Here is a 13970-nt window from a genome sequence, read left to right as displayed (position 1 = left end):
ACGCAGCGGCCATCTTTCTACGTTGCATAGGAACAGACAAATCGATAGAAGCGCAATGGTTCTTTCTCCCTTTAACGCGTTTAACCAAAAGAGAAATGGCATAGTTCTCGCTCCACGGGAGACGAAGCTCAATACTAGCCGGGTCTCGTTTGCTACGCGCAGGATCATACATTTACACGCCCAAGGTTATTTGCGGTCGAAGCCAATACACCCAGATTATTTTCTTGGATTTTTTTTTGTTTTCTTTAGGATGGAATTTTTCTTCTTGATCAATTTAGTTGTCTGGGTGTCCATTAAACTGGGTTATTTATTACAAGTGCACCTAAATCGAGATAAAATTTAATTTGGAGGAAGAATGTCGGGCATGCAACCGTTTTATTACTCAAGTAATTATGGTTTGTATTGGTAGGACGTGATTATGGTTTTGGTTCGATGGGTTTGGCTTATTAGCATGCCTAAAAGGCTTACAATCGCGACAAAGACAAAATAATTAAAAATACTTGTGCCGATCTTAATCGGAATGGATATTTCTAGCGTATCGTTTGAAGGCTTAGCTCTATTTACAGATTTATGTTTATGAATATCTTGCAATGTTAAAGATATTTACCAATTGTAAAATTATATGAAATAAAAAAAATTAAGGCTTCTTCTTTTTCCCACAGAGTCACAATCGTTCGTGGATCTTAACTGCGCCTACAACTCGTCTCCACCGATCGCTTACATCTATTGTTTACATCTTCTCAGATATTGCCTCTTCATCTGAGTCTTGGTCTTCCTAAAGGTCTCTTTCCCATTGAGTTTTCCTCCCATTTCCTCTTGATGCGACGTTTATTCGGCGATCTCTATATTTGTCCGACCCATGTGAGCTTTTGTTTTTGGATCTCGTTTACTAAACTTGATCTTTTGCACATGTTTTTAAGCTCCATTTTCGTTCTTGTTCGATATTGACCTATTTTCTTATCTATTGTATGTCCAATGATTTTCAAAGCGTCAATCTTTGATTCAAAGCATCTTGGCATTAGTTCCTTCTTCGTCAGTGATCATGTTTCCGAATCGTACATATTAATTGGCTTAATTACTGCCGAAGATATCCGCATTTTAGAGTTTCTAGACATCAACACTTATTGCCCTTTTAAATTTTTACTTTTATTTAGCTACTGATATCGTTATCCGAGGTTTTAACTGCGCTTAGGTAGCTAAATTGGCTTATGCGTTTGAAAATGTGTCCATGGTTATATTTTGTCCTAATCTGTCGTGAAAACTAAGTCTTAGTAAATTAATTTACTAAAAGACAAATACAGAAATTCTTGTCTAGAATAGATAGTCTTCTCTAAAATAGCTGGTGAATGTATAAGTAACTTTTAATACAAATTAAAATAATTACATTAATTTTATATAGAAAAAAAAATTTTTTTTGAAAATCTTAAAAAGTAATTTAAAAAATATGAATTTTGAGGTGTTTTAATTTTAGTAAAATTTATAATTTGGTACACAATTTTGACTTTTAGAAAATTTTAAGCAAAATAATTTTTTTGAAAGAACAATTAAGTTTTTAAGAAGTAAATCAATAAAGGAATATAAAATAATTGGAGCCTAATAAAAAAATAGATTTAAAAATTTCTAAAAAATAATAAGCATCAGAGATTCTATAAAAGATCCAAAAAAAACACTTAAATTAAAAAAAGAATTAACGCTTAACGTTTAAATTCAAATTTGTAAAAGAAACCTACAAAACTACTTTATTTGCAATATTTAAATAAATACAATCTTAATGATTATAAAATATTTATTTTATATAGATAAATAAAATATAGATTTTATTTTTGGATTGGGCATATTTTGACAAGAGATAAAAATATACAGAGGGTTGCAAAAAAAAAGTGACAATTTTTTTTAAACAGACAAATTTTTTTTTAAATAAAACTTCTGTATATTTTTGCAATTTCAGATTTTCTGGTAAATTCTAGACATATTTCATCTTCACGAAATAATTACGTTAAAATAATAACTATAATATTTTATTGCAACATAAATTAATAAATGTAGCCGCCATTAATAGCTTCGAGGTATCTCAGAACCTAATAATATTATTATGTACATAATATATATAAATATATTAAAATTTATAAAATAACTTTTTGCTGTATATTTTCAACTGTGTCTAGCGAAATATTCCCAATAATATTACGAATGGAATCTTTAAGGATATCAAGCGTGTATGGCATATTTCATGTTTAACCTAACCCCAAAGAAATAAGTCTTAAATATGGATTAAGGTTGGGTGATCTAGTTGGTCACTCTACTGATTCACGCCTATCTATCTTCTTCGGAAAACAATTTCTTAGAATCTTCAAACAACCATAGTATAGTGGGAAGGTGCTCCATTCTGTTAAAACCATAATGCTAGATTTGGCATATCTATCTTGGTTATTTTCATCAGAATACAATGTGGCCAGTGCTGAAATCAAGTCATCAATTGTTCATCATAATCCCTGCTTATACATTTATCTTTTTGTAAATCTGAGAATGACTTTTTTTTTAAACCAGTGTGGATTTTTAGACGTCCAGTACCTAAAATTATGCATCTTTAGTTGTCCATTTAAAAAAAAATGCCTTGATGAGATTATTATCAGTGCTTTCAGTCATGGTCTGGCCAAACGCATTTCTGCAGACTGGATCATCTAGTAATTCTTCAAATAATTAAATTTTACAAGAATGCCACTTTTCTTTCTCTATATCTGATCTGCCAATGTTTATAACAGTTCCAGTACCTTTCCACAAAGCCTCAATTCTCTTAATTGTAGACTGACTTATAGATTATCTCTTTGGTTATTTATTGTTTAAACTTATTTGTATATTCCAGTTTTCTCACCAAAGGTCATTCATAATTAATAATTTAATTCTCTGTCTCTCAGTTGAAAGCATAGAGAAACTTTTTCAAATAATATTACAAATGAAACTATTATGTTTAAATAATTGCCTTATGTTTAAATGATTGAAACCTTTAAATAAGAGTGTGAAATGTATTCTATTAATTTATGTTGCAATAAAGTATTATAATTAGCATTTAAATGTAATTTTTTTGTAAACAGTGGAAGCTATAGAAAATTTTACATAAAACTTGTCCAAAATTTTCTGGACAATCCGAAAATACAAAAGTATACAAGAAGCTTGATTTAAGAGCAATACGTATTTCTGGCACACTTTTTTACGACACTCTGTATATTTACATTTGATGTCAAAATATACCTCAATTAAAACTAATACCGCCGTCTCTTTTTTTGTTCTGTTTTTTCAAGTTTTTTTTTCTGATTTTATAGTTTTTTTAGAGAAAAAATTTAAAGTTTAAAGGTTTATCTCAATTTATGAGATTAAAAAAAATCGCAAATAAATAGGTTATCATATTGTTCCTTAAAATTTGATTTCTAGATACCAGGATCTGCTTAAGATCTCACAGCGTTTTTTTATACTATTCTTTGTTAAATAATATATGTTACCATAAATATTTAAAATATTTTGACAAGCGTAGCATAATTTAATGAATGTGGCTAAAATATTTTTAAATATTATTACAACATTACAGTTTTAATTACTCAAATATAAAGTTAAAACAATTATTATCTTTGACTTTTATGTACTTTAAATATTTATATATATACTACATGCGCCTAAAGAATATAGACATAAATAGAATTGGAAAAATTGGGCACCTACATTTATAACTTTTTATTTATATTTTTTCCTTATATTTTTCAATCGTAAACCGTTTGCAGATATTCCTAGTTCTATGTCATCTAGGGCTTCTTTAAATAACTTTTCTGAAAATAAGTAATAGGATTAGGTTCGTTAGTTAAATTTAATTTAAATTTAATTTAATTTAAATTTAAATTTAGTCTAAAATTATATTAAATATATAGATTAACTAAGTAAATTACCTAAAAAAGCCTGGAATATACATTTACAAAAAACCCTAAATTACTTGGAAGATATAAATAAAAATTTTGCATTAAAAAACGTATTTCCTTGTCTAGACTGTAGATATTAAGTTATAAAAGAACAATGGTTTTTATACATATACCGGGTGATTTTTAAGTTGATACTTTTTTCTAACTGTGTATAGAACTCGGTAAAATAAACATTTTTTTCAAATAACTTTATTCTAAAAACATAAAAAATTGCATTGCCAAAATGTCATAAAAAGAGTCCAATACGGTCCTCTCTAATTTAAATAAGTTGTTCAAAGTTGGCACCATTAACTTTTTATTAACAAACGATTTGCTCGACGTAACCACTTTTGTCTAACTGTTGCCGCAGCCTACTTAATACGTGCTATTAGTTCTTCTTGTGTGTCGATAGGCGTCTTGAGAACTAAACTTTTCATATACCCCCACAAAAAAAGTCACATGGATTTAGGTCTGGCGACCTTGGTGGCCATGCAACTGCGGTCCATTTCGGCCAATCCACCGATTTGGGTAACTTATATACAAAAATTCGCTCACTTCTCGTCTAAAATGGGCAGGTGCTCCATCCTGCAGGAGCCACATAGCTTGCCTGATATTCAGTGGCACGTCTTCTAACAGAACAGGCAGATTATTTTGCAGAAAGTCCAAATAAACATCGCCCGTCAAACGGTCTGGTAAGATAAATGGTCCAACAAGTATCCCATTCACAATTCCTGCCCACACATTAGCAGAAAAGCGGTGTTGAAAATTGGTTCTGCGAATTGCATCGGGATTATCAACAGACCAAACATGCGTATTTCGAAAATTGTTAATTCCGTTTCGGGTGAATCTTGCCTCGTCCATGGCTAAAATTTTGTTCGAAAAATGTTGATCATTTTCATGTTGTTGTAGGAACCATTCACAAAACTAAACTCTGTGGGGGAAGTCTTCAGGCTGTAGCGCTTGGACACGTCGAACGTGAAAGGGATTAAATTGATTCTCGCGCAATGTTGTCCATACTTTTGTTTGACTTAATCCAAACTGCCCTGCAACAACTCGAGTACTTGTTGTTCGATCTTCTTCGATGAGAATTAAAATTTGTTCTTTCCTATGAACATTTTCAGGTCTCCTTCCTCTTCCTGCATGCCCTTTACGATGTTCCCGTAAATCGCCAGTATCCCTAGCCCGTTGAATAAGATTTATGAAACTTCTGGGTGTAGGATGATTCCGCAAAGGAAAGCGGTCTGCGTATAATACCGAAGCAGCAGCAGCACTTTGAAGACACTCTTCATAAATAAGTTAAATATCCACAAGTTCATTGTTTTCATAACGATGTGCCATTTTTAGGATTTGCAAATTTAAAATTAACAATAATAAACCAAAAGTGTCTAAGACTAACTGATCGGTACAATGCGTGATCGATAGTACAAAGATTCGAGTAAAAACTAAACATAAACAGATGATGAAAAACAAACCCATATTCACTTTTTTATTTTGTATGTCCCTTGTTTTTGAGTGTATCAAAAAAAGTTATTTGAAAAAAATGTATATTTTACCGAGTTCTATACACAGTTAAAAAAAAGTATCAACTTAAAAATCACCCTGTATACTATCTTGCAATATATTTTTTTTTAGATATGTTGATTGGTGATATTATCCCATAATGAAAACTTTTTTAAGACTTAAATTTATATACCACTTTAAATTTATTTGTAATCAATTTATGCATAATTAAAGCGGATACGATAAACGTATTCACAAACATGTTATTAAATTCTAATAAAATGACAAGAATATATAATAAACATTAAAAAAACTTAAATTAAAACCTTATACATTCAAACTGAATATATTCCTGACCACGTCAGAATTCCGATAAAAACCAGAATAATGCATTCTCCATCCAAGCCAAAAGCATTTCTACCAGCCAGTTATTCGACCTCTATATCTCGATTCTTTCACGCAACAAGCCATTCAGGCTCTTATCGAAAAAGAACCCAAGGTTTATAGTCCTTCGGCAAGATAAAACTTGGGCCCCGCCGGAATGGATTCAGCGAATAAAATAAATTGCAAGACATGCCTTTGGCTTTCAGGCACGCCATTATCTAAAGAATTTTTAAGAAACCGCTTGCTTTGCCGGTCGAGTACATAAAATGAACCTTGGGACTTGAGACTACTATACATAAGTCTTATTAATTCTATGATTAAAGTGGTTCTGTTATTGTGTTGTTGTGGATTCGCTTGAATAAATTTTATTTGCAAGCAAAATTATTGAAATTAAATTAGTTTTTGAGGGAGCCTTGATTTTTTAAACACTTTGTTAAAACATAATAATAAATCATTTTTGTAAATATTTGCTGTAAAGTTTATTTCCGATGCTTAATACTTTAAGTTTATTTGAAATTTGATTTCGCTTCCCATTAATACAAACAACAAATGTTTGCTGGAGGACTTAAAGTACAACCGTAACTACTTTAAATAATTAGAAGGTTGTATCAATAAATTATCATTAAACATAAAATATTCCACAACTTTTATGGCATCATGAAGTCCGATAATTACAATTGCATCTTTTTAATTATGTTTAATTATCATGTAGTTTAACAAGTAATTACTTGTAATTTTATAGTATATTAATTAGATTAAGCAAGTAAAGCAATAATTTTAATGTTTGCGTATTCTTAGAAAGACCCTGACAGTGGCCTAGTAAAAAGTAAGATCATTATTTTTAAGCCAATTTAAATGAACATATTTCAAATTTATTCAGGTAGTTTTTGGCACGCTTAGAACTTTCTTCGGTATCTCTCTCTTTAAATATAATAAATTTTGACCCTTTCAACGGCTACTTACTAATTGTTACTGTTTGGACTTTCTTTACCTTATTTAGGGACAAATATTTTGACGTTTTTATAAGTATTTCTTTCATGTTGATTATTCGGCTTTTGCGGTGGGTCTGCTTTCACTTCTTTCGTATTAGTGCCGCTCTTAATTGCTACTTTCAACAGATTCTACATAAATTAGTACACCGCTTGTTGACACTTTATTTTGGAGTTTTTTTGTTCTAAAATATTTTCTGGACGGATTTTTTTTTGTGATTTCGATACGGATGTATTTTTGAGACAAATATAATTTTTTGGCCTTGTCGGCTTAGTTTAAGGATTGTTATTCAAATTTTATCTTAATCAAATTAATAAGAAAATAAATACCATATACAGGGTGCTTCATAAATGATGGTAAATTATTTTAAAGCAGATTCCTCAGAAAAATGAGGTTAAGTTAAATTTTCCTTGTCCGAAAGTCAAAGACAACCAAGATACAAGGTGATATGCTTATGTTATTTTTTCTTTAAGTTTGTCCATAAATTTAGCGTTTATTCTTTGTTTTAAACAAAATTCGGAATATCTTTTTTTACATGACAGATCATAAAATAAACCTCTTTTTCAATTATGTTATGGAGGGCGCCACCAGTAACATTTTGATTTATTTTAAATTACGTAACTTTTTAAGACTTGGCATAATTTAATTTTTTATTTAAGATATACATTCTGCAAACAGTTTTCTATACTTTAAAAACCTCAATTCGATTCACCCTTTTCGAGGTATTAACATTTAAAGTTTTAATGTACTTAATGAAAATAACATTTATAAACTTTTTAAATTGCATTATTAAAATTCGAATGAATGATAAAATAAAAAAAAATTATTAAAAATAAAAGATATGATGTATATAACTTCTAAGGCAATTATTCTAAAATAATGTATATTTTCTCAAAAGTAATTTTTAGCTCTAAAACTAGAATATTTGTTGGGCGCCAAAGTGGCATAAATGTAACAAAAATAATATCCAAAATATTAATTAAAATTCAACCCCTTTACTTAATTTATATTTATTCCTTACTTTAAGATCTTTGAATCTCTTGGAAATTATGTTTTTGTTTGCGTAGTATTATTTTGGAGTTGATTATTTTGATGTTTGGAAATATTCGCTCAATGGAATTTTATTTTTGTGATATGGTACGGTTGTATTTTTAAGGCAAAAAATATTTTTCGGCCTTATCGCCTTAGTTTAAACGTTGTTATTTAAATTTGGTTTATTATAATATAGATAGTAAATATTAATGAAATTTATAAAAATATTATGATATTGATAAGACGTTACATGACGAGCGCTTCTTTAGCAGTATAGGTAACTTATCTGTTTATTTTCGTATGGAATTTTCCCCTTGTAAGAATATTTTAATTCAATTTTTATGGAGAAAATTTGATTTCATGTTATAAATATATTTTCTCTCCCAAAATAAATAAATACTGGGAAGGCATGCTTCTTTTTAAGAAATCATTTTTAAGGTAAAGCAAAAAACGCCATTATATTATATGTGTACTTGACTCACAAAAACTATTTTTTATTTTTATATTAAAGGGTTTTCCAAATCGGGATAATGTAAAAAAAATATTTGAGTAAATTTGGCTGTTGATCAGGTATTGACTACGTATTTAACGTTTTTAAATTTATTAAAAAAAATTTAAAATAATTTTCTACATTTTTTAAATATTTTTTCGTATTTCAATCGAATTCTTTTTCTCTTTCTTACAAGTAGCTCGATTTATTATTATTTTTCCTTAGTAATATTTAAAATCATTTACTTTATAGGCTAAAAAGTTGTTTGTCTTGTTCTTACAAGTAGTTAAAGTTATATAGTCACTTGTTGCTAGTCAATTTAAGATGTATTTATACTTATAGCATTTACGCAGCTGTAACTCCTATTTTTTTAATCAAATTTAAATCATCATTTATTCCACGCCAGTGAAGTAACTTTTTACTAGTAGTTGAAGTCTTTTTTAATTCTTTTCGGTCTATTTAAGTTGATTCCTACTTTATTTATGCAGTTAAAATTATACACTGAGAAAAATGGCCTTACTACAAACTTTATTCTAGATGGCATAACCACTTTACACGCAGCTCTAACCAAATTCTCGTGTAACAATAACGAAGCTAGTCTAGTTAAACGTTATTTATTACTGGCTACGCGGTATGTAAGTTAATCCAACCATTTTATTAGTAAATTTATAAAATTAACTAGGTTCCTAGTAATGGTTACAGTAAAGTCATGTTAAGCAATTCTATATGCAAACTTAGTTATAACGCACAAATTACGTAGTAAAACTTACTAAAATATTTAGTAACAGTAACTAATTCCTAATAGTGAGTCCATGCAATCATGCAAATTTTATATTTCCCGCGCAGTCATTGTCAATTGTTATTTCAGAATTCCGCTTCCACGTGTCCGCCCGCCATGATTGATAGAGGACCAAAACGTGGTCGTGTCGGCGTTTTTGTTCTTTCTTTTCCTTTTGTTTCTCTTTTCGAGGAGTGTGCTGGTGTCACAATTGTTGTGCGTTGTGAAATGTGATCTTAATTTTATACTTTAATTTGTAATGGATGATAATAAATTTGAAATCCATTTAAAGGCCTGGAGGCTGCAAGATTTTTTCCAGGCTTTTCGAGGTAGGTAACCATTTTTATAGTACCTAGTTATTTATGAAATTATGCTTTCTAGTGACCACCACTGAAAGAAATGTCTACGGCTGCCCTAGATAGATAATATATTTAGGTATCTAACTATTTACTAGGAATTCATTAAAGAAAAATGTTATTCCGATAAAATATTACTTTTTCTTCATTTTATAAATTTTAAAGTAAATTTTAAAACAACATCCTAAGTTTTTACAGTTTTAATTACTTACATTAACAGAGATATTCCAGGTGTTACTAGTTTGTATTTAATCCAATGAAACCTGTAATCTGTGGCAAAGCCCACTCTCTTTATTTTTACTAAACCCATAATATTACAAGGGATCGATTAATTTTTTATGGACACCATAAAAAATTGCTTTATAAAATTACTTTTTACTTTATTAACATTTTTTCATTCCATTATAACTTTAAATATGCTAATTATTCTTCATTAATTCTAGATCCAGCACTCCAACAAATCACTTTGTTACCATATTTTTTTCGAACTGTAAATGTGAAAAGTTCGAGAAAAGGTTTGCACTGGAGACCATCTATATCAAAACTCTTAGAAATTTTCTCCTTTATCATACATGTAAGTCCCACATGTTAGTTAAACGTTACCATTACTTACTTCAGTGAAATATCCATGCCATTTGCAAAAATGTTCTAAAATGCAATAAAAAAAAAACGATTAAAAAATTTCAATGTTTTTTCATGTTTTAACAGTGTATACGTTAATTAGTAAAAAACAATTAATTAATTTGTTACTGAATAATTAAAAATAAAAAGTTATTATTTTAAATGTGTATTTTAATACTTTTGTTCTCACTATTGTGTTCTATGAACAAGTTGATATTTAAAATAAATTAAAACCTTGTATCTCCAAAAACAAAGTGTACTTAATATAGGTATATGTCATATTTTTTGAAGAATGAAACTTTTTTGCATTTTCTTCACCAGAATTCTTCATGAAATCATTGGCATTGAAATTTGGAAAAGATTTTTAGTTTGTATCTGTAGTTTGTATTATAATGGCTAAGAGTTACTGTGATTATGAAGCCAATTCAACTAAATACTTTATTAAAATTCATTTGATTACAATGTCAGCATACCTAGAAATATATTATTACCATTATAATAATTATAGTAACCATTACTATATGGCTAGTTAGTACTACTAAAGATTTAGTAACCAGTCTGGTGGTCTGCAGGAAGTGGTAGTAATGATTATTAGATAGCTTAGTTAGCTCTACTAATAATCAGGTAACCACGACCAGAATCTCAGACAGGATATATGGCGCTTATTAAAGGTTACCAAATATCTTAGTCAGCCTTACTAAATATCAAGTAATCATAACTAGTAGCCATTAAAGTATATACAATGTGTGTTAATGATTATAAGGAAACCAGTAAGTATTACTTTTTATTTTTATATCATTAACTAGATCATCAAAGTTAACGGTACTAAAGTTTAAGTTAGCGCCTATTTTACTTAAGTTCCTAGTTATGAGGATCGAGTTTTTATTAATGGTTACTAAAAATTTTGCTCGGTGTAATTCCTCTATATCTTTTATATACATTTTAAGTATTTTTAAATTCTCATAAGTACTTGAAGCCATATTTCTATTTTATTCATTCCTTACTTAAGAAACGACTGCAATTCATATAAAAGTTACAAAATAAAATGTTCGAGATGTAAATAGAAGCATAATTATAAGTATTATAGCAGATTCTTATGTATTCATTAATTGAATAAATGTTTGTTTTATTCCACATATTGGAATAAGTTTAAAATTTCTTCCTTATGTGCTTCTGGGATATAGGGTTCTTCTTTTATTCCAGGCAGTAAATCTTGATCGTTATTTCTTTAAGGCAGTTTAAGTTAAATTCATATTTGGTAAAAACTATTTCGTATGTCTTTCAGACAGTTAAAATACCAATTTCTTAGAGTTACTTTAAGTTTAATTTTATACTTCTATTAGATAGAATAATATTTTGTCCCTTCCAGGCAGTTCAAATCAGTTTCTATTTCTTCCAGATGGCTAAAATTGAAAATCCAATTTCTTTCAGGCATCTGAATATTTCTTATGTATCTTGGCAATCTTTTAGGCTCTAAAATTGTCAATCTATTTGTTATGGTGTACCCATATATCCTCCAGCAATATTTACCTAACCAAAGATTTCTAGATTGAAAGCAGTACTGGATCTTGTGCATGTTTGTATCTATTGCTATTTTTTCTCAGAAGAGAAATATATCTTTCGAGGTTATGTAAAATTGAATCTAAATTATTTTGATGTCTTGATATAATTTTCTTTTTTTTCTTTTTCTTTTATTGCTATTTATTAATAAATATTTGCGATCACTTCTGACGATTTTTTCATATCTCTATTGGTGTGAGTTAACTGGAATATTCCTTTCCAATGTTTCATATTTCGGATTAACTACATCAATTCTGCCTAAGCCTCTTTCTTCTATTTTTTTTTCTATTAATAGTTGAAGCAAATGTTCCAATTTATATCAATGAAGTTAAAGAAGTGTTTGTAAGTCAACTATTATGAAATAATTGTTGTGGTTTGACTAGTACCATTTTTTATCTGTTACATGTGCAAGATCTGTTTTCAAATTCAAAAAAAGAAATTGTTTGAAAAAGATCTTTTGGAAGAACATGTAGAGTATTCATATAGCCTCTGTTTGTTAGATCTTTACTGAATTTTATTTGATCTCCTAAGATGCTGTAATTTCGTTAAAACTTGACATCCTAACTGGTCCTTCAAATGTCTGGTTCTCTATGATCTTTAGTTTGGTATATTATCCTAAAATCCCCATTGAGTCTCTAGTAAATCGTAAATCCCAAGTATTTTTTATCAAATAAAAGTAGGTTAATATTTTTTTTTAAAAGGCTTAATAGCTCGATAAACTTGTTCTGTTATCATTTAACTCTCAATGATAATTTCTTTAACACTTTACTCATAATTTAAATTGTTATGGTATATGTATATCAAAAATTGTTTTAAAAAATTACGTCCTCCCTTAGTCTATCATCTCCCTTAGTCTATAAGTTTAGATGGTTTTAGGATAGTTTCATCACAACTTATTTAAGCCCAGGGCGAAACTCTGACAAAACTACATATTAATTTCAAATCAAATCAAATTAAAATTTACTCATAATTTAAATGGATATCTAAAATTGATTTACATCTTCTCTTGATCAACCCAAGTTTACAGACTCTTATTGTAGATGCATCTCAACTTATTCTAACATAAATGCGAAAGTCTAACAAAACCCCAATTCAATTTGCGCTAGGGAAATGGTCTAAGACCAATTCCACATTTGACGAGTATTTTTTCTTAGAAAAAATGACTGCAGACAGCCTGCATGGATGTTCAGATAATTCTAGTATAATTTCTACTTCTTTCAGGTGGTTAAAATTATAATTGCTATTTCTTTCAGGCAGTTCAATATTTGTTACCTCTCTTGGCAATCTTCTAGACTGGAAAACTGTGAACCTATTTCTGGTGGTGTGATGATATCTATAAATTCTGCTCCGAGACTTACCTTATCAAAGATTTTTAGATTGAAAATAGTTCTGGATCTTGTTAGCATGTTTGTATCTATTGCTATTTTTTCTCAAAAGAGAAATATATCTTTTTAAGTTGTGTAAAATTGATTTTAGTAAAGTCTTTGACAAGCATAACCATTCCATTTTGATTCACCAACTATCAAAGCTTGGCATCAACGGATCATCTTCGGACAAGCAACTGAGTTTTGTCGTATTGAGTTTCAATATCGTTTAAATTAAACGTACATAAGCTACATTAGTGTAACTTTTATGATGGTGTAACACTCTTCCACTTCCTAAAAAAAATCTTTAATTAACTATATACTTCAACGCAATTTAGCTGAGCCGAGTTGTGAGTAAAATAATAAATAGCATAAGGTTAAATTTAAACATTAGAATAATGAATATTAGACGAAATGTCGACCGTTTTTGTATGTAACATGAGATCACGGACTAAATTATGGGATGCTCAGCGTGGATAATCGGCAAGAGACAATCGACATACATATTGGGTCGCAACTATGAGTTAGATTAGTTAGCATTTTCGGTTTAATGCAACCTTTGGTACCTAATTGAGTTATCCACAAATTGACAGATTCATTACAATCACGTATGTATAAATAGCATAATTAAGTTGACGAGTTAAATATATTGGTTACTACGTAGGTTCTTGTTGCAATGTATTATGAATAAACAGTCATCATCAATGTAGTAGTAGAAAAATTACGTGTTAAATTTAAATTTTTAAAACAAAAAGCAAGAAATTGCTTAGTAACTAGATTTTTAAATGCAAATGTAATTAGAAAGGCTGAGACCCACATGACAGATTAATGCTTTTAACGGATATTTGATAACGGTAAAAAAAAAGTATGAGGGACCGGTTTAGTTTAACACATCATCCCACTACACCTATAGGCTTGTGCATGTAACCAAAAACTCGTTTGGATCTTCCG

General features: G+C 29.2%; 2 protein-coding genes across 5 annotated transcripts in view; one reads left to right on the top strand and one right to left on the bottom strand.

Moving 5' to 3' along the window:
* LOC126735861 (NADH dehydrogenase [ubiquinone] 1 beta subcomplex subunit 2, mitochondrial-like) overlaps positions 1-13970 on the bottom strand; it is a 490931-nt gene that overhangs the window by 228260 nt on the left and 248701 nt on the right. The gene's annotated exons all lie outside the window — the stretch shown is intronic.
* The window catches only part of LOC126735856 (homeobox protein abdominal-B), a 246806-nt gene that overhangs the window by 105647 nt on the left and 127189 nt on the right, over positions 1-13970 (top strand). The window lies entirely within an intron of this gene.

Source organism: Anthonomus grandis, chromosome 5 (assembly GCF_022605725.1).
Source record: "Anthonomus grandis grandis chromosome 5, icAntGran1.3, whole genome shotgun sequence".
Lineage (NCBI taxonomy): Eukaryota > Metazoa > Arthropoda > Insecta > Coleoptera > Curculionidae > Anthonomus > Anthonomus grandis.
Note: the sequence above shows the minus strand (reverse complement) of the source record. Positions and strands in the feature narration are given on the sequence as shown.